Source organism: Scleropages formosus, chromosome 21, assembly GCF_900964775.1.
Source record: "Scleropages formosus chromosome 21, fSclFor1.1, whole genome shotgun sequence".
Taxonomy (NCBI): Eukaryota; Metazoa; Chordata; class Actinopteri; order Osteoglossiformes; family Osteoglossidae; genus Scleropages; species Scleropages formosus.
In genome coordinates, this window is record NC_041826.1 from 2203480 (window position 1) to 2223963 (window position 20484).

General features: G+C 42.4%; 1 protein-coding gene across 4 annotated transcripts in view; it reads right to left on the reverse strand.

Annotated features, from left to right (window-relative positions):
• Positions 1–20484, reverse strand: part of mbd5 (methyl-CpG binding domain protein 5) — a 68439-nt gene that overhangs the window by 36975 nt on the left and 10980 nt on the right. The gene's annotated exons all lie outside the window — the stretch shown is intronic.

The window sequence follows — 20484 nt, forward strand, 5'->3', positions numbered from 1 at the left end:
TCTGATGTAAATGGTAAGGCATGCGTGATGCGGGAGTTACCGAAGGAAACATTAAAACTGATATATAAGCTTTCATACTGTGTGTATATATATAAAAAATGTATTTGGGGAGAAATGAAATCATGCAACTATGGACCAACATGTAAACAACAGCAACTTTTCAATTTTAATGCAGTTAGCAAGGGATGCCTGTCTGGTATTATCTTGATGTAGTGATTTATTTCATTCATTCCTATTAAAACTTAGCAGCTGCTGGTTAAGCTCTGGGTTGGGCAGTAACAGAGCGTAAAATTATATCACTGGAGAACAGACCTCTGCAAAATTAGGCAAAATGTGGCCTGAATCTTGTTTTTCATGCCCATGCACACAGTAACAGGGACAGGCAAAATTATGAATAATGATTTATTAGCTTTGAAATTGCTAAATATTAGTAATTAAGACACATTACTATGAGCTGAAATGTTTTTTAAACGTATTGCAAATTAATTGTTAAAATTCTTTTTTTTTTTTAAAATTATCTTGCTGGCACAACAGGCAACGCTGGTGCCATACAGAGCTTGGGCCGGGTGTTCCGATGCAGATTTCAAGCCAGACCGGCTCGCGGGGAGTTTACATATTACATGTAGTATCTAGTTCACACCTTTCAACTAAGGTGACTTACAATGCTAGGTACACTACCTACAGTGAGTCACTCATCTCTCAGTGAAACACACACACACACACACACACACACACACACACAATGGGCAATTTCAGAGTCACCAATTCACTTGAAACGCACATCTTTGGACTGTGTGAGGAAGTCAGGGCACCTGGAAGAAACCTATGCAAACTCCTCACAGACTGAGCAGAGATTGAAGCCAAGTTCTCTCACACCACCCTGGCACTGAGACACTACAGCTACTTGCTGTACTGCTGTACCACCTGACCTTCTGTTTGCTGTAAAAAAAGAAAAAAAAAAAAAAAAAAACAAACACCTTTTTTCAATCACCAGAATACTGTGAGGAAAAACCAGATTCTGGTAATTCAGAGGGTAGAATTAATTTTATTAAGTATTTTCAACATGCAGGCATCCAGAACAGTTGAAGAGGCAAAAAAAAAAAAAAAACAGCACAGTGTGATGTGCGGTGTAAAGGGATAACTAACTCAGACTGTACTCCTATAGTAAGAATTTTCATCTTTCTAGCGAATTTGCAATATTTACCTCATTCAGTAAAGGAACTGGTTGGTTCTGAATATGTTTACACAGCAGACTAGCATTTAATAGGTTTGAACGGCTTCCTTTTGATAAGCCACTGCAATACAGTGTGAATACATCTTTCTGCTCTTTTTCCCTGTAAATTTAACATTGTGTTAGAGCAGCTTTCCACCATTGCTTTCTTGTATCAACTTCACTTCTTCTACTGAGGTTTTCAGAGGCACCAGCTGGTACTGCATAACATCCATATTTTCTGGATCTGCTGTGGTGTGCCATTGACTGGAAGCTAATAAAAATGCAACGGCATTATCACCCCAGTGCCACGGGTGATCTCATCATACGGTAAAGCTGAGGCAATAAAGTGGAGAGAAGGAAAAAAAAGGAAAATTGGGAAAAGAAAAATAAATTAGATGGTCTTCTCCAGTGGTGACTGAGCCTCACATAGAGTACTCAGGGTGACATCAGCAACGAGAACAGCACTATGAGCAGCGGCAGTTCAGGGCTGGCCTCTCTGGGGACTCGCACCGGCGATGGGGGAGGACGAGCATATGTTCAGATAGAGTGACATGAAACACTTAAGAGAAGCTCTGTGAGTGAGCCCACTTGTTTCATCAGAGCCTTGCACATATGGTTTATGGCGATGATCTGCTGGCATAACTGCATGTTTCGTGCGTGGATGCAGCACTATGAAGACAACCTTCCTGCCAGATGGGAGGCGGACACTTTTAGAAAACACCAACGCCAACACCCATATCAGCTCACGTAATGCTCTCTGCAGATGTCATGTGACTTCTGGCTGGAAGGGCTCCTCCTTTGTTGTCTGTTAAACAATAAATAGCACAAGCATTAAGTACTATTGTGTATATTTTCAGAGTGTGAAGTATGCTCACCATGCGTTTCCTGTTAAAGGTATATAAACACTCAGTTGTGCACAGAAAAAACACAAGAGATGACATGGGACAACTATGACTAGTACACTGAATAAATGTTCACCTTGACTAATTTATTTGGCTGTAGCAGCAGTAGTACAATTGAAGTCATGTCTCAAGATGATTTCCATTTTAAATTATACTAAATAACTAAATACTAAGGTCTTCAAATTTCATTCAACTATTCTATCATTCAGGGAAGAGGAGGATAAAAAACCTATTGGACTGTCAAGAGCTTTAGGCCAAGCACTACTTTACTAGGTAATTAAATAATAATATATTTCTATTACAAAGCAAAGCATCTGCATGCTGTGGTTTATACAATAAACAGTATTGTATATGCAGGAAATCAGTTACTTAACTTTCAAGCATCCATTATTGTAATTCCACAGCTTCCACAAAAATAATGACTTAGAATATAGGGCAGGCAGTCATGGGTAGGAGGTGCTTCCTCAAGGGAGGTCAATAGTACTGTATATGCTGTAGCTCAGAAACTTGGCAGCCTAGACCAAAAAGGGCTGTGGGTTGATTTTCAGAGATTTAAGAGCACTACTCTACCACTACTACCACCAAATAAAAAAAGAAGTGAAATCTATGCAGGTCTACTCAATATGCTCAAGAACAACAGCAGATGGCATTGTGTTTAAAGAACTGAAATACAATGAGGAAAATATCCCGCTTCTGTTGAACTCTCAAGGAAGATACTTAAAATGAAAGGAGAAACTGTAAACTGTGTCACTTCAGAAAAATAAGACATTGGTAAATATGAGAGCACCACATCGTAAGTATTCCTTGAACAACATCTGCCTATGTCAAGGTAGCAGCTCTATTATGAAACTCCAGGTGTTCACTACTTTGTCATTTAGCTGTAAATGTACTTTGTTTAAAAGGAAACACTGCTCGTCACAGATGGAACATTAATCATGAAATAACCTAAATGCAGTCATACTCTGCCATACTACATACCGCACCGCTAGGTACAGGAACAGCTTTTACCCCATTGTTATAAGAGCATTCAACATTCAACACACCAGTGTGCCACCTTTTGCAACTAGAATCTGCACTGATCCCTTCGAGCACACTGGCACATCACTTGCATTGTCACTTTTAAGTATTCTGGCTATCTATTGTTATTTATTACTATTATGATTTATTGTTATTGTTACTGGCAATATTTATTGTTTTTTTTTTTTTTGTTTTGCGCTGCACTATCTATTGTTTTTGTCCATAGTCCGTGGAGAAGCGCTCAAGCAAGCATTTCATAGTAGTTTGTACACGGTACTTCTACTTATGACAGTAAACCTTGAACTCTACTCTTTCAACTTTTGCATTGCACTCTCTGTTTTATTCCAATAATTATGTCTGTTTAGAGGGATGACACTTCTTACAAGAAATAAATCTCATGTGTCATCATTTTGCAGTTGATGCTACACAAATGCTATAAATTGGGTGGAGTGAACCACTATAAGGGCACTAAACACATTTTGCTAATGCGTTCACAATACCTTTACCTCCCAAAGCAAAGAGAATCTTTTTTTTTATTTACAGTAAACGAACACTGACACAGCACCTCACTCTGTATTACACGGTGTGTCACGCTGCACAAACATCCTATTCTGCATCCTTTCCAAATGCTGACTTTGTTACCACAAAACATTCTGTGGAAGTGTTGATATCAAAATATAAACTGCCATTAATTCCGCACAATATCAGAACGTTGGCTGTTTCAAACCTAAACCAAACACAGCAGAGACAGCAACTTTCTGCATTTGGAAGGAGCCAGGCAAAAAAAAAAAAAGGGAAAAAAAAAACAACCATTTAAAATCCTGGTGAACAAAAAACCTGGATCTAAAAAACCCTGTGCAAACTAAGAAAGGAAGCCCTCACCTACAGATTCTGACCAACATCAGATTTTTGGCTCCAATGTTTTACTACTCAGCTTTAAGAAAAGTCACTTTTAAAGTTCCTCTTCTCCACTGTTGACTAAAGACTTGATGTGACATGCAACAGAGTCTGATATGGCATGATCATGCAAGGGTAGGAACTGAGTGACCATCCAGGAAGGGCTATCCACAAGGGAGCCATCAGAGAAGGGTCCAGACCCCAACTTGGCCTAAAAGGGGCTCTGTGATGGGAGGCTCTGTGGCATGAGTTTAAGGAGCAGCTTCTTGGGTTAGAATTCTCAGGAGGTCACAAATCCATCATGCCTCTCAGGTGAGTCAATGAGACACATTTCTGAGTTGCCACATTGAGACTAGAGCTCCTTTGAGCAACTTCTACACCAATCAGACCTTTTTCAGCAGAAAATAAAGAGCAGCACGTCTCAATATCAACATAAACACAAATAAAAAACAATGTACACTATGCAATAGCAAAACTGGTGTCAGGTTCTGCATTCTGAAAATTTATTTTTCATCTGCTTACAAAAATGTACAAATCTTTTCCAAAGACTCGCAAATTTCTAACACCTACGTACATATATCCAAAATTTATATGTTCACTACACAACGAGCCGCGTTCGCCAACACCAACTCCATTCTTCATGTTCACAGCTCTGTTCGGCATCTTATGTTCCTGCATCAGAGCAGCTGGACGTTATAGCATAGGTTCTGGTTTCGGATCACTGTAGTACTAGTGCTGAAACACTTTTTATACATATGACTTTTCATATAGTATCAACCCTGTCTAACCCTTGTAGGACTTTTTCTTGAATACAATTTTCTCTTAAACTCGACCTTCCCTCATACAATGGAGGATTACAGCAAGGACACACTTGCCTGCCCATCAGGGCCCAGCTGGTCAATGTCAGCATGCTCACAAATTAAGAAAGCTGCTGAGTTTAAATAAGGTACAGCACTCCTGGTCTACAGTGGTACCTTGACTTATTGTTTCATGAGGTTGGAGGTGTTGCCCTTAGCATGGAAAGTTTCTTCTGAATTTGTTGCATTTTGCAGTGTCACCCTACAAAAAATGAAATGACCATTGCAGGGCAATTTTCCTTGTTTCATCTGCACGCGATTAACACAAAAGCTGATGATGAGAAATGGCTGAAATAAAAATGCAGCATATATTTCAAAACTGTCCATTGATTATTTTTATGTATAGACTATTTTAGATATTAAGCAATGATCCCCAGCCATAAAGACTAAACTAAAAGCTTTACTCTGAATCCCAGGGTCCTTTATGTTCAGTTGGAATGAGCCTGACATTAAAGTCACATTTGTTGGAGACCATAACTGGTTCCACCACCAATGAAGTTTGATATATTAGTCACTGAAATAACTTCCTTACAGAATTCAGGCAATATTCACTACCTGAACACGTATGTTTCCAGTTATAAAGGCAACACAATGCATATAGCCAACAATGCCAACTGTATCAGCTATGAACATTCACATTCTACTCTATGAACAATCTATTTTGCATTTTCAACCTTTGCCAATACTTTCTTTAGCTTTTTACTTCACTTTGACCAATGGGGAAACAAAAATAAAAACAAATAAAGTAAACTTGAAGTGAGAAGTATCATTGCCCAGAATCCTCCACTGGACCAGTGACAACCTCAGCAGGATGCACAGCTGTTTGGGTGTTTGCCCACTGGACATAAATACCAATCTGAACACAACCAAACCACAGAGCATGAGTCTTTATACATGGACAAGTGGTACACATACTTGAAGTCTGAATAACTATATATGCCCAGATAATAGTGGGAAGGTATATATATAAACGCATCAGTCACTAAAACTAATGGATGGTATGCAAACGGTCATCCAGTGAGAAAGGACTACATGAAGCAGAGCTCTATCATCCAGACTCCCGAATGTTCAATTCACCACACAGAAGCTCTGCGGTACAGTTTTGCTCTCCACATCACCCACATTCCTGTATATTCAATCAGACTGACACTGACATTATGTGGCGCTGCTCAGCTCCCCACATTAGCCATCTTTCTGGATGTTCAGACAGTCTGGGTTTGAAGTCAGATGAGGCAGTGGTAGTGGAGATTAGGATTAGGATGAAGGTTAGGGCGCCGGGTGCCCCTCCCCCATCAGTACACTACACCAATAGGTACCAATGTGGTACTGACAGCATCTTTACCACTGGGTATAATATGTACATCATGATACCACTATTACCGTAGTAAATGTGGTTATGTGTCCTCCTGTATACTAGACACTTCATCTATACAGTCAATCCTTAGGATCAGGCTCCATTGCACCAAGGGGATACACTTAAATGTGGTAAAACAAGACTATGAAAATGAAAAAAATTAAACAGCTTTATAAAATTATTGGGGGCGCGGTGGTGGAGTGGGTTGAACCGGGTCCTGCTCTCCTGTGAGTCTGGGGTTTGAGTCCTGCTTGGAGTGCCTTGGAAAAAAAAAAAAAGGTGGATTGCTCCCTCCGGGTTAGGGGGGAGTTGCTCCCTCAAGTGGAGGAGTTTAAGTATCTTGGGGTCTTGTTCACGAGTGAGGGAAAAATGGAGCGGCAGGTCGACAGACGGATCGGTGCGGCGTCTGCAGTAATGCGGTCATTGTACCGGTCTGTTGTGGTGAAGAGGGAGCTGAGTCGTAAGGCGAAGCTCTCAATTTACCGGTCGATCTACGTTCCTACCCTCACCTATGGTCATGAACTCTGGATCATGACCGAAAGAATGAGATCGCGGATACAAGCGGCAGAAATGAGTTTCCTCCGCAGAGTGGCTGGGCGCACCCTTAGGGATAGGGTGAGGAGCTCAGTCACCCGGGAGGAGCTCGGAGTAGAGCCGCTGCTCCTCCGCATCGAGAGGAGCCAGTTGAGGTGGCTCGGGCATCTGTTCCGGATGCCTCCTGGACGCCTCCCTGGGGAGGTGCTCCGGGCTTGTCCCACTGGGAGGAGGCCTCGGGGCAGACCCAGGACACGTTGGAGAGACTATGTCTCCCGGCTGGCCTGGGAACGCCTTGGGGTTCCCCCAGAGGAACTGGAGGAGGTGTGCGGGGAGAGGGAGGTCTGGAGTACTCTGCTCGGACTGCTGCCCCCGCGACCCGGCCCCGGATAAAAGCGGAGGAAGATGGATGGATGGATGGATGGAGTGCCTTGCGGCGGACTGGTGTCCTGTCCTAGGTGTGTCCCCTCCCCCTCCAGCCTTACGCCCTGTGCTGCCAGGTTAGGCTCTGGCTCCCCGTGACCCCATATGGGACAAGCGGTTCAGACTGTGTGTGTGTGTGTGTGTGTGTGTGTGTGTGTATAAAATTATCTGTGGCCAAAAAAGGTTCTTCAGGGTAATAATTTCTTCTGAATAAAAAAGGTAGCAATAACTTGAGGAGTAGAAGAAAACTACTTGGAAACAAAAAGACAGGCAGGCAGAGAGGCAGTTGCTCCAGCGCCTACAGCAGCCACTCCTAAATCTCTCTACTGGAGAAGCCGCTCTGGATCAGCGACTTACAGAGACTCCTGTATTATCCTGTAGCTGCGATGGTTGTCTTACAGCATAAAATAAGAGAAACTGGAAAAAGGGTGTGGGTGCAGTTGGTTATACGAGCAAATCAAAGGGAGTCTTGGGGGTGTGGATCAAAGCGTAGAAGAAGCATTGCAGAGGAGACAAGCTAAAAAGTTCAGATGATTCCTAACTCTGATCATGTCATATATGCAACCCATCATTTTTAAAGGGAACCCAAGAGATTTACACTTAAGCAAAATAAAAACGCTACATTCATATTACCATTTAAAGTTCAACATAAGAGTACTTAACTGACCAGATTTGCAGTAGCCATCTGGACTCAATGTGAAACATACAGAAACAATATGGACAATCACAGAAAGATAAAAGTAATACTTCTGGAACCAAAAACACCCGAATATAATGGAAATGAGGTGGCAGGGGAAGAGAAGCACAATATGGCAGATTAAACTGATTAAAAGTAAACCCACTAGAGTGAGGAAGAACGACTGTTAAACACAATGGTAAATAAAATAACAATTAATGGATACAGTACTGTGGAAAATATCAAACAGAGCAGTGGCAGTGAGATTATTTATCAATATCAATTCCAGCAGACAAAGCAAATCATAAGGTGCTTCCATTTAACCATAAAAAAAAAACTAGTAACCTTCATAACACATAACTGCAGTATGAATTTAAAATATAAATGAGTAATCAACGCCTGAAGTGTGCTAAAAGCAGAGTCCTCAGCGCCATCATCAAATTTGTTCCAAAAAAAAAAAAAAAAAAAAAAAAAAAAAAAAAAAAAAAAAAATTTCATGTAAGACTGAGAGACAGAGTGGTGCAGCAGGCACCTCTCCTCCCTCCAAACTGAAGAGTGGTGGGTTCAAGCCTAGACAAGACAGTCTGTGTCAAGTCTGCTTGGCTATCTTCTGTGATGTTATTTGGGTGATCTGGATTTCGCTCAAAACCATGCTGGTCAGCTGCACTACTGACTCTTAACTCTGTGTGTTCTAGCATGAGCTCATATTATATCTGGGGTTACTAAGCCTTTTGCCGTATGCCTTGCTGGACCGGCTCTGAAAAAATGCAGCCTTAACTGAACTAACCTTTACTGAAGATGGTAGCAAAGTGTTTAGAGCTGCTCCCCTTGGACCCAAAGGTTGGAGGTTCTAATCTCACCTTCAGGTGTAGTAGCCCTGAGCAATATCTGTCCGAACCACTCGCCCCATACGGGACATAGGGAACCGGAGCCTAACCCAGCACACAGGGCGTAAGGCTGGAGGGGGAGGGAACACACCCAGGATGGGACACCAGTCCGTCGCAAGGCACCCCAAGCGGGACTCGAACCCCAGACCCACCGAAGAGCAGGACCAGGACCGACCCACTGCGCCACCGCACCCCCCTGAGCAATATACTTATCCCTAAATTGTTCCTCCAAAATTACCCAGCTGTATAAATTGATAAACTGCTTTGGTGAAAACTATCAGCTAAATGAATAAATGTAAAATGGATGGGTTGAAGTAGCTGTACATTGCCTTAGTACCATGTTAATAAGAAACCATGCAGTAAAGATACCGTACTGTGTGTTTAGAGTGATAGTGAGGTACCTAGTAGAACATGTTCACTCACAAGAGAGTTCTGAATTGTGAAACTGCACTTTGCAGGCAATACCTATCAATCCAATTTCTGCAAGAGAACAAAAGGGCATGATCTGGGTCTCACCAGGCAAAGGCAGTTTCCCTGGGTCCGTGAGGGCACCTTAAAGAAAGAGTGTAGCGTGAAAATAAGTAGTTAATATTTTCAAGTGATTAATATGTTCTAATGTGCTGGTAAGAGTTAAGACATTCAGAAAATGTATGCTGTCTGTTTAACGCAATGGAGAAATGTTGATGGGGAAAACGAAATGCAAAGAAAGTTTAACCTTTAGGATGTGTCCCGACACACTTCTTAAACTGAGAGAAACTGTTTGGAGTAAAGATCACTTTTTCGAAGGTGTTGCCATGCCTTATGATGACGTATGTATAAGCTTGCAAATAAAAGGAGGCAATGTAAACCGATCGGGGAGACACCCAGCTGTCTGGGGCTCTCCCATCGGCCGATGTTGTGAAAAGTCTCTACGTCTCCGAGTGTTTTGTGCCGATCATCTCCTGCGGCGGCTGATCGGTTCCAGAAAAGGAAAGATAATTTCTTTCACAGCTTGGAGCCCAACGTGGGGCGGTTAACCTCTTGCCGTCATGACCCGCCGCTGATGGAATCCCAAAGAGGAGCTGGTGTTCTAGAAGAACCAGAGAGACCGATCCCGGGTCAAAGTTAGGGACAGCTCGTTCCAGGGCGCGTGGCCATGGGTCACGCGGACAGACTAGTACACCGTCAGAAGAACCGACTCAGTCGGTAGGACAAAATTTGTTTCATGCATGCAAAAGTTGTTGACGCATATGGTTGTGTATTGTATTTTGGGTGTTAAGCAGTCAGATGTGTTTGTGTGTTATATATTTGTCAGTTAAAGTTGTAATCTACACGGAATTGTTTGGGACTGAACGTGACGGATTTGTGTGAAATATATATTACGCGCCTGTAGCTTCGTAATACTATTGTATTCGCAAAAAGAATTAAAAATAAGCCAAACAGGCTATCTGATTTTGGTTAAGACTAACAGGAGAGGAAAGTGATGTACAGTGAGTGGGTATTGGCGGGCAATCCAGTGGGAGTCACACTGCTGGGTTGTCTTGCTGTTTTGCAGGGTTTCTGTAAAGCCTGAAGGGTGACAGTTGGGTGACGGTTAACGGGTCTGTGGGGGTTCGGGACCTGCCTCTATGAGGGTCGTGCCCTCGGCTGGGGCAAGCCGAAGTCCACCGGTAAAACTCCGGAGTAGACATCCAGGTTGTCTTGGTCTTTTGCGTTGTGTCTTTGTCTGTCTCTGTTACGTGTAGTGTTCCACTATGCTGTGTGTTTGAAAGGTGCGTGCTTGTTCCGTGGAGTAGGAAGAAAACCAAGAACTAATTAATTAATTTGATGCATAAATCACTCTGAGACAGTTCTGGTGTTTTTGTACGGAAGGTTGTCAAAAAAATTTTTATTATATATATATATATATATATATATATATATATATATATATATATATATATATTATCGTGTGTGATTGGGTCAGCATCTTTGTACTGCACAACTCAGTCCTACTAGAGGGAATACTTGTTTGGGATAGATAAATTGGACGTTTGTTGTATTACGAATTTATTGACACGTCATGCATATTCTTACAAGAATACTGTAGGTACTGCACGGTGCTGAAAGTGGTCTTGGATGAAATGGTACTGTGATTCACTTATCCGCATGTGTGAATGAAAAAAAAAAACAAGTGAATGTTATTGTGCTTGAGCTTTCCTGCTTTGTGTTTGAGGGCTATTCTGCAACGAAGAAAAACGCTTTGCACTAAGTGCTGTTACTATGAAGAAATGCTTTGCTTTTATTAAATGTTGAGGTGTTAGTAAACCAGAAATAAATGAGCAGGAAAAAAGAATGCTCCCTGAGAGCAGGGATAATTATTGAAAAGTATAACGAAGCGTACGTGCTAAATTGCCCAGGCTCAGACGAAGTAGGTTAGCATTTCGTGTCGCTATGTTATCGTAAAGTTATCATCTATTCTGAGTTTCATGCACCTACCTACTGTGTGCGATGAAAATCGTTATCGGTGCGTAAGTGCAAAGAAAGAAAGTTTACTTAATCACATGACTGCAACTATGCTTCTCTCAATGTACAAATTGTATTTCGCAGATGTACGTCGCTTTGGTGGAGAAAAGCGTCTGCTAAATGAATAAATGCAAATGTATCGTTAGAATAAAGACCCGCGGGTTTGATGTTCAGATCGCGCGGTCAAATCAGGAAAATAATGAGCCAGGATCACTCCAAACCGTCCTGACCAGATCCGACTTACGATCCGGATGGAATGACAGTGTTTGAAAAACGACTGAGGAATAGACATGGACAACCCAAAGTGGGCTCTGAAGCAGGAGGAGGAACACTAAAATTAACCCCTATAGAGAGTTTCACGGGATTAAAATATGGGGAGGCAAGCAAGGAGTGGAATAAAATTACTCAGGAGGTGTGGCCAAGAGAAAGAAGTTCTGACCCACAGAAAATAGTAGTGAGGAAGAAATTGCTAGAGAAACGGGGAGGCTGTTGCTGCTGTGGCTGCAATGGGAGGACAGATGTTAGAAGAATGGGAAACTTTGGGCAGGAGAAGAGCACTGGAGGCTGCATGAAAGCGAACAAATGACTTGATGGTACATTTGAAGCTGAGAAAGCAAAAGTTGAAGCTCTAGTCAGCGTATTAACCATGCTTGCTGAAGTGCCTGATACAGGACCAGCAGAAGAAGGGAGAGATGCCTCCATATCCAGCAATGCCGCAATGGCTTCCCTACAACCCTGACCATGGAGCCACAGGTAATGCAGAGGATGGAGACCTAAGCTTGGGAATGCTGTTCTCGCCTATGACCACCAGAAGCAGTTGTGAGTATTCTCAGTTTGATCTGCCGGGTCCTGTTCCCCTACCCTCTTCACAGCACCAGATGCCGCTGATTCAGATGCCTGAATCCCGAGGCCCTGACCAGGATGGGCGCTCTAGAGTGGTCTTGGTGCAGAAGAACTGGGAAATCCAAGAACTGGTCGATATCTGAAATAGCCTTCCTGATCCCAGAGAGGTGGGTGGAGAATGTTTCTGGGAGGCTATCCAGGACCTAGATGACATCTACAAACCCAGTGGTGGTGAATGGTCCCAAGTTCTGAGATGCAAGCTCAGGAGCGACTGGAACAGCGTGCGAGAGGGATGGGCTGGCTTGAACCAAGATGTGAACGGCTCCAGCGATCAGTGGCAGAATCTTTGCGCTTGAAATCTAGAAAAGTACAAGCAAGGCCTAAACTGGACAAAGTTGAGCCAGGCCAGACAGAAAGATTGTGAGAGAGTCAGCAAGTGCAAACATCGTCTTATTGAAATGATGGTCGATCATTCAGGTATACAGACTGCTCAGCAATGCAACACTGTAATGGCGCATCTGTGCATGGTCTGAAATCTGAATTGCAGAAGGAAGTGAAAACATCTTGCATTGGTTGGCATAAGGCTAAGCTGAAAGATCTGAGATGGCACACAGGGCATGCAGAAAGAAACCAGAAAGAACAGAGGGAGAAGGCAGCGACCAAACTGATGGCAGCACAACTCGCTTTCTATGAAGGAGAAACAGTACTGACAGAGGCTGCAGACACGGACAGAATCGAGGCCGAAGACAAGGGAACCCAGGAGGAGGTACAAGACGACCTGGGGGTTCCTGATCTTAGGGCAATAGAAATACATGCTTCATCTGCAGAAAACCAGGGCACTGGAAGGAAGCCTGCCCCAACAACTAATCGACTAACCACCAAGACCAATCGTGCCCAGTGCCCCACCAAGGGGAGTAATGGCATTCAATCACAGTGCCTAGGATGAAGCAGGGACGAGCGGTGAAGGAATGGGTCAATTCACCACTCTGACCTGGTGCCCCACATCAGACCCGATGATACAGCTGATGGTCTCACATCAACGCATTTCCTTCATGGTGGACACAGGGATGAGATCCACTATTAGAAAACAAGAGATGCCAGGGGTCCCCCCAAATGCCCGTGGGAATGACAAAAAACATTACTGTGGCTAACCATTTGTTTCTCCTTAGTGACCACTGTCCGGTGAACCTGCTGGGCCAAGACCTGCTTGCGAAGCTCGGTGTGACTGTCTCTGTTATCGAAGAAGGTACCAACATCACATCTCTAACTTTTTTCGCAGCAGGCATCATCGCAATACACCACTTGGCTGCTGGATGATGACATGCTGCTACGAAATTAGGTGCCTCCCATCTTGACACAGCCCACATGGCTGCACTACACAGCACACTTCTTTGCGAAAGAAACTACAGAGGATCAACAAGAGCAATGGGAGTTTCTGGCAAACAAATTTGAGAAAGAGAATCATTCTGTCTGATTTGTTTCTGACAAGGTACCGCGCTGCAGCCTCTGTTCTGACACCGGCCCAAAGTAGGTGGTACAAAGGGGATTCAGTTCCACATATACCGCTGGGAAAGACAGGAAACTTACAATGGAAAGATTTGGGGCCCTGGGTACAAACTTCGTGAATGAGGGAAGACTGGGTCCAGGTAGAAGAAGGTAGATTGGTATCTCGATGAGGAGGTCCAGAGGTACAAAGTTCAGATTGAAGCTAAAGCGAGTAAGAAAGTAGTAGGATTGTTTGTGGAAGTAGGGGAAGAATTAGAGAAGGTGAAGACTGAACCTGAGTGGTTAAATGAAACTCCAGACATTTTGTGGTCTCAGGGAAAGAATGACTACAGGGAAATAAACGGCAGCTCCACCGATATTGCATCCAAAATCTAGTTTTCAACCACAGAAGGCATAGCACCGTTTGTCAAGGGAAGCTGAAGAAGGTATTGCACAGGTACATGAAGATCTAGTCAAACGAGGTGCCATAAGGAAACTGACTACTCGCCTGTGAATTCACCTATCCTACAAGTAAAGAAATCAGATGAGTCTTGGAAGTTCGTACAAGACCTAAGGAGGGTGAATACATGCAAAAGCTCCAATTGTTCTGAATCCTGCTACCATTTTGCCCTCAACTCTTCCCAATGCTAATTTGTTTTCTGTTATAGATCTAGCAAATCCTTCTTCCTCAATCTCACGTTGACTCTCTGACTCACAATACTGGTTTGCTTTTACTTTCAGGGGGGGAGGCACTGGACGTGGACGGTGATGCCACAGGGCTACAACAAAGTACCTAGTGTGTATGGTCAGGAGCTGTTGAAAAACCTGGAAGAGTTTATTGCACCCCATGAAAGTGCACTGGTGCAGTATGTCGACCTGCTTTTGTATTTAGAAACTAAGCTAGCTTGTGAAATAGGCTAGGAGCGCTCCAGTATCTATCTAACTGAAAATGGCCACAAAGTGTCCAAAAGGAAGTTGAAACTGGTTAAACAATAAGTATATTCCTTAGAACACATCCTAACCTTTTCAAGTCATTCTTTGGGGACCAAACAAATACAATCAACATTGAAGATGCCAAAAACCATAAACAAATCACAGATGCTGTCCATCCTGGACATGATTGGATATTGTTGCCCATGGATACAGGACTATGCTAAAAGAGCTCAACTGTTGCTTAATGATACAGGGTAAAAGCATTTCTCTGACAGACGGACTGACGCGGGTAGATGACCTGGTTAATTTGACTGATGTGAAGCAAGCCTTGACAGTTGCCCCAGTGATTGGGTTGGGATGACAAGGTACTGTTGGGAAGGACGGAATTGACCGACATACCACAAACAACTAACTTTTTCTTCCTCACAGCACTTATCCAGGAATGGTTAAGGCAGCCTATGGCCTGGCCCATGCTTCGTGAGATGCCATGGTGACATCCTGTCACCAGGAAGCCCCAGGATTCATGACCTATATGCACTGGCGGGCTGTCAGAATTGTGTAGTATTCATGGAATATAACATTGGCAAAGCAACCTCACTATCCATGATGACCACTCCTCTGCCTGATGGACCTTTTACACAAACTAAGCTCAGTTTCTTTGAAACTAACTTCAAGCATAGGAAACAAGTATTGTTACGGTAGTAGTTGCTTCCTCTTGGTAGATTGAGGCATTTTCTTATAAACGGTAGAATACCACACAGTTAAAAGACATCATTCAGAGGTGAGGTGCTCCTATACGCCTTACTAGTAACAACAGGATTCACTGGTATACTGTTTATCTGAGTGGCTAGAATGAGATCTGCGCCACTATTGTTCCTATCACCCCCAGTAATCAAATTGTCAAAATATAGTTGGCCAAAGTGCATAGATACTGGGCTGCCCTGGCCCCATGCACTGCCTATAGTTTTAACAGTGTAACATAACAGGACTCACAGATAACTAGAAGTATCACCTTTTAAGGTTCTGACAGGTCGTCCAACGCTGGCCCCCATGCCAGGTGGTCACGTAACATTAGAAATTGTGGATGGTGATTTGTTGTTCTATCTTACAGGGCTGAAGTGGAGTCGGAGTGCAGTCCGCCGACAGGTTCAAGATTGCTGGAGGATGCTGGTGCTGACTCGCTCACTGCGCTGACACCCGGTAACCAGGTCATGATTCGGGAGATGTGGACAACACACTGGAACCAACCCCACTGGAGAAGCCCCTACCAAGCATTGCTGACTACCCCACACGCCGTTAAGGTTGAAGGCATCGACTCCTGAACCCATCTGTCAAACTGTAGGAAACTGACCACCCCACCGTCACCATGACTCTGATGGTTCATGTTTGGGCCTGTCTGAGCCTGACCACAGTGGGAGTTGACATTGACCGTCATTTGTATGATGAAGGACTTCATACCATTAACACCTTCCCAGCTCTAGGCAAGGGATATGCAGCAGTGGGCAACAATACTGGCTGTCGGGGGTGTGCCCGCATCCCACACGCTGCAAGAACCAGCCTACCTTTGTTCCCCCTACATTTGGGCGTTATTGAAAGTGTTTTCCTTTTATTGTTTTGTTGCATTAAATGGGTGAAAGGTATGACTACATGAATTGCCTCCTCCACCATGCCTGTAAACACCATGGTAGTTTAGTACCAGAATAATCTCCTGTTAGACGATGGGGACTATATTTAAGCGTTTCATGTGAGCATTTCATGCTCAAAGGGGGGGAGTGTGGTGTGAAAAGTTGTTCATTCAAGTGTGGTGTGAAAATATGTTTAAGTAGTTAATATTTTCAAGTGATTACTATGTTCTAGGGTGGTGCAGTGGGTTTGGCTGGGTCCTGCTCTCTGGTAGGCCTGGGGTTCAAGTCCCGCTTGGGGTGCCTTGTGACGGACTGGTGTCCCGCCCTGTGTGTGTCTCCTCCCTCTGCCCTGTGTTGCTGGGTTAGGCTCCAGCTTGCCGGGACGACGGGCTTCAGCCAACATGTGTGTTTGTGTAACATGCTCTAATGTGATGGTAAGAGTTAATAAATTCAGAAAATGTATACTGTCTGTTTAACGCAATGGAGAAATGTTGATAGGGAAAACAAAATGCAAAGAAAGCTTAACCTTTAGGATGCTTCCCAACACACTTCTTAAACAGGGACAAATTGTTTGGAGTAAAGATCACTTTTGCGTCGGATGCAAGGGAAGTTTCGAAATTGTTGCCATGCCTTATGATGACGTATGTATAAGATTGCAAATAAAAGGAGGAAATGCAAACCAATCGGGGAGACACCCAGCTGTCTGGGGCTCTCCCATGAGACGATGTTGTCGTGAAAAGTCTCTACATGTCTGAGTGTTTTGTGCAGATCATCTCCTGCGGCTGATCGGTTCCAGAAAAGGAAAGAATTTCTTTCACACCCATCATGTGTCTGCATGTGACTTTGCCCTCAGCCAGGTCTCCAATAGGTAATGGCTTAGCTGCATGGTGCTCTGTGACCTGATGTATGTAAAGATAGCAAGACGTTTTGTTAAGGAGCCCATCAGGTAAAAATTCTGGCAGCTGTGCCTAAGTCCAAGACAACTGCAAACTAAAATATACACACACACTTCCTGAACCGCTTGTCCCATACGGGGTCACGGGGAACCAGAGCCTAACCCGGCAACAGAAGGCGTAAGGCTGAGGGGGGAGGGGACACACCCAGGACGGGACGCCAGTCCGTCACAAGGCACCCCAAGCGGGACTTGAACCCCAGACCCACTGGAGAGCAGGAACGTGGTCCAACCCACCGCGCCACCGCAGCCCCCCTGCAAACTAAAATAGGAATGAAAAATAATAATTTACATGACTAATAATACAAATTTACATTAATATTTTTAAAATATTTAATAATTAAAATGGTATTCTTTACCACGACTCATTTTTCTAAGGACGTTAACGTACATATTTTTCCCCATCCTCAATATTACATTAATACCTTGGGTGCTATAGGTTGCTTTCATATTGAAAGGAAATCATGAAGAACAAGTGGCTTCTCAGTACACATAAATTAACCCAAAGCATATGACAAATGAAGTACTTTTGAGTGACACCAACCAATCACAGAGAGCCACCAATGTGTGGACTACCTATAATAAAGGCCCGAGTTAGAGAAGGTAAATAAAAATACCAAACAAATCAATATAAAACTGGACTGGAAAACATTTAAGGGAAAGAAATTCTAAAAGCCTTTTCTAACTCGTGAGCAAATTTCCATAACCCAAACCAATGATTTCTCAAATAAGTCACTTGTATATTATCTGTAGGTCTATATTATTCTGTATATTATTTTCCTGCTCCAGGACTGAAACTGAACATACTGTATACATCTACATAAGGCACATCATATTAAATTGTTTCCTAAGGTCTTGATATTGACCCTCCCTTTCTAGTACATACTAATGTATGAAATGAAAAGTTAATTCTTTCAAAAAGATTGCTAAACTGGATCACAATGTCTGATTCAGGGGTTGTGATTTGTTTTCTAAACACCATCTTCCCAAAAAAAAAAATAAAATCATAATATTACCAATCTTCCAAAAAATGATAAAATGAGCAGGCATTAATTTCCCATAACTCTTTAATAATTGATCTTTTCACAGATGAATCTCTAGACAGAAATGAAGAAATGAATGATTTGTGAGATGAGACAGAAGGTCTTTTACTTCAATAGTCAGTAAATAACCTGGGATTTTAATAGTTCCATCGCTGTGCATAGCAGATTATGAATCCATAAATGGAGACAAAGTCAGGGCTCGTAACCTGATAACTGCATGGTTAGCTCATTGCTGTGCACTGAAACAAACAAAAAAGATAACCAGCTGGGCAGTGATTCTTACAAAGGCGAATCTACTTGTATAACAGGGACTTCATGGATATCTGCTCTCTCTAAGGAAATGTTAAACCTTCTGCCGAAAATCTCGTCCACAGGTACAATGGCTATTATTAGTAACAATGAAAGTAATTTTGTGGGAAACAGAATATCTTAGGGAGGAGGGGAAGGAATCAACTGCTACTTCCTTCTTTTGTACTGCAGCAATTTAAAGACAGTATGATCTGCAAATTCAGGCCAGATTTTATGTAATTCCTATAAAAATCTTAAGTCATATTTCAAGTATAAACCTCCTGTAGAAAATACAGGGTTTACTTAGCTTACATATCAAACACTGTCTATAAAATGTCTTCCAGAGTACAGGCTAGCTTAAATAATGCTGAAAATTAGACATCCATTTTTTAATGTTTGGCCAGTTGGTGCTTATGAAATTGATTTTGTGAAAGAAAAAATATGTTTCAAGAGCAAAAGGCTACTGTGACAGTTTAATGATTGTATTAATGAAGTACTTCCATTCAGTTTGGTTTGTATGCCACTCCAGTAAGAGAACATCTTTAAAAAATTGTGTTTGAAATTAGCAAAGGTTTGTTTTAAAAACAAAAAACTAAATTAAACAAACAAAAGAAAAATAAAATCTGGTTCCCATAATACACAGGGCACAAAGGCATTTATTTCTAGGATTACAAACGTAACTCACTATCCACCATTCCGGTACCAGCACTTTTGCTATAACGCGTATTGAAAATAAATGCTCTTATTTGCCATCTACCCTGATCCCTCCACACTATAACGCCTTTTGGTCAAAGTGTCTCTAAAAAAAAAAAAATCCGAAAATGTGCCTCAAAGAAAACGTTTTATTATATTTTCTGACTCAGACTGACAAAAAAAATGCTACAAAACAGCATAGCGGTAGCTCTCCCATAATGCAGAACTGCTGCTGTGGACGTTAGTGTTTGGGCAACCATTGTCGGGAGGTGTGGGGATTAATGACTCCTGTGTTGTTCTGTTGTTCGAGTGGTTTTGGCCAGCTGTGTGTGCTCTGCAAATTCTGTTGTCTAAAGATGTCAAAGTGCAATAAAGCTTATGCTCAATGTTTTGTCTCCCAAGTCGTCTTTCTGTTACACTACTGACAGAAAATGGGCAGGTTGTTACAATATTTCTGGACAGTTTAAAGAAATATTATTTACTGTACTGTTATACTTGACCATTATCATTATTTTATTGTTATTTGAAGTGCATTATATTATTTTTAGAGAGATTTGTCTAAGTTAGTCAGGGCCTTCAGGATGGGCTGGGAACTGATTATAATTCAGGGATGCTCAATTATAAGGAATGAGGAAAGGGCTCCTGCTATCCGCCTTTTTGTTGCCACCATATTTTCAGGAACAGATTAAGGGCAGGGTACCCCCATATTTAAAAAGAAATTTGAGTGACAAAGTTGATGCCGGAATTTTCAAAGACAATTTAATTACAGTAGATGTATGCTGATACAGTTGAGCAAAACTTCACTTCTGATATTTATATAATTTTGTTTCATATAAAGTGTTATGGCAGTTTGGTTTACTGCATTTTTTGCCAGATTTTTTTGCCATTTTCCTAACTATCTATTTTGAAAAAAAAAATATTGTCACCAAGGGCAAAATGCAACGGAGGGAAATTTAAATGGCACTGATGGCACAGCTGATACAACACCCTAAACACAAAAATATAATTTAGTACCGGTAAATGCTGCCTAGGGCAGTAAACAACACAAAAGGCTAGACAGGCAGCAGTTCTTACAAAAATGACTTGACCTAATATCAAAAGGCCTTTACCACTACCTCCACTGCAATCTTAGATGTACTGCTCCCACTGTAAACCAACAACAAACCAGAGTCTTCTGCTATTGGGAGAGAGGGCATTTTTTTTTACTATTAATGGTATACGCACATATTAATTAATATATAATGAGAAGCACCTGTTTCAGTCTTTTACGGTTTTACTTTAAATTCCAGCATGAGTATTTAGTGTTACTGCAAAGCCTGTGAATTTGGCAAACTGCTGCTAATCCACATTGGTATGTGTGCAGTCTGTCACTGGACAA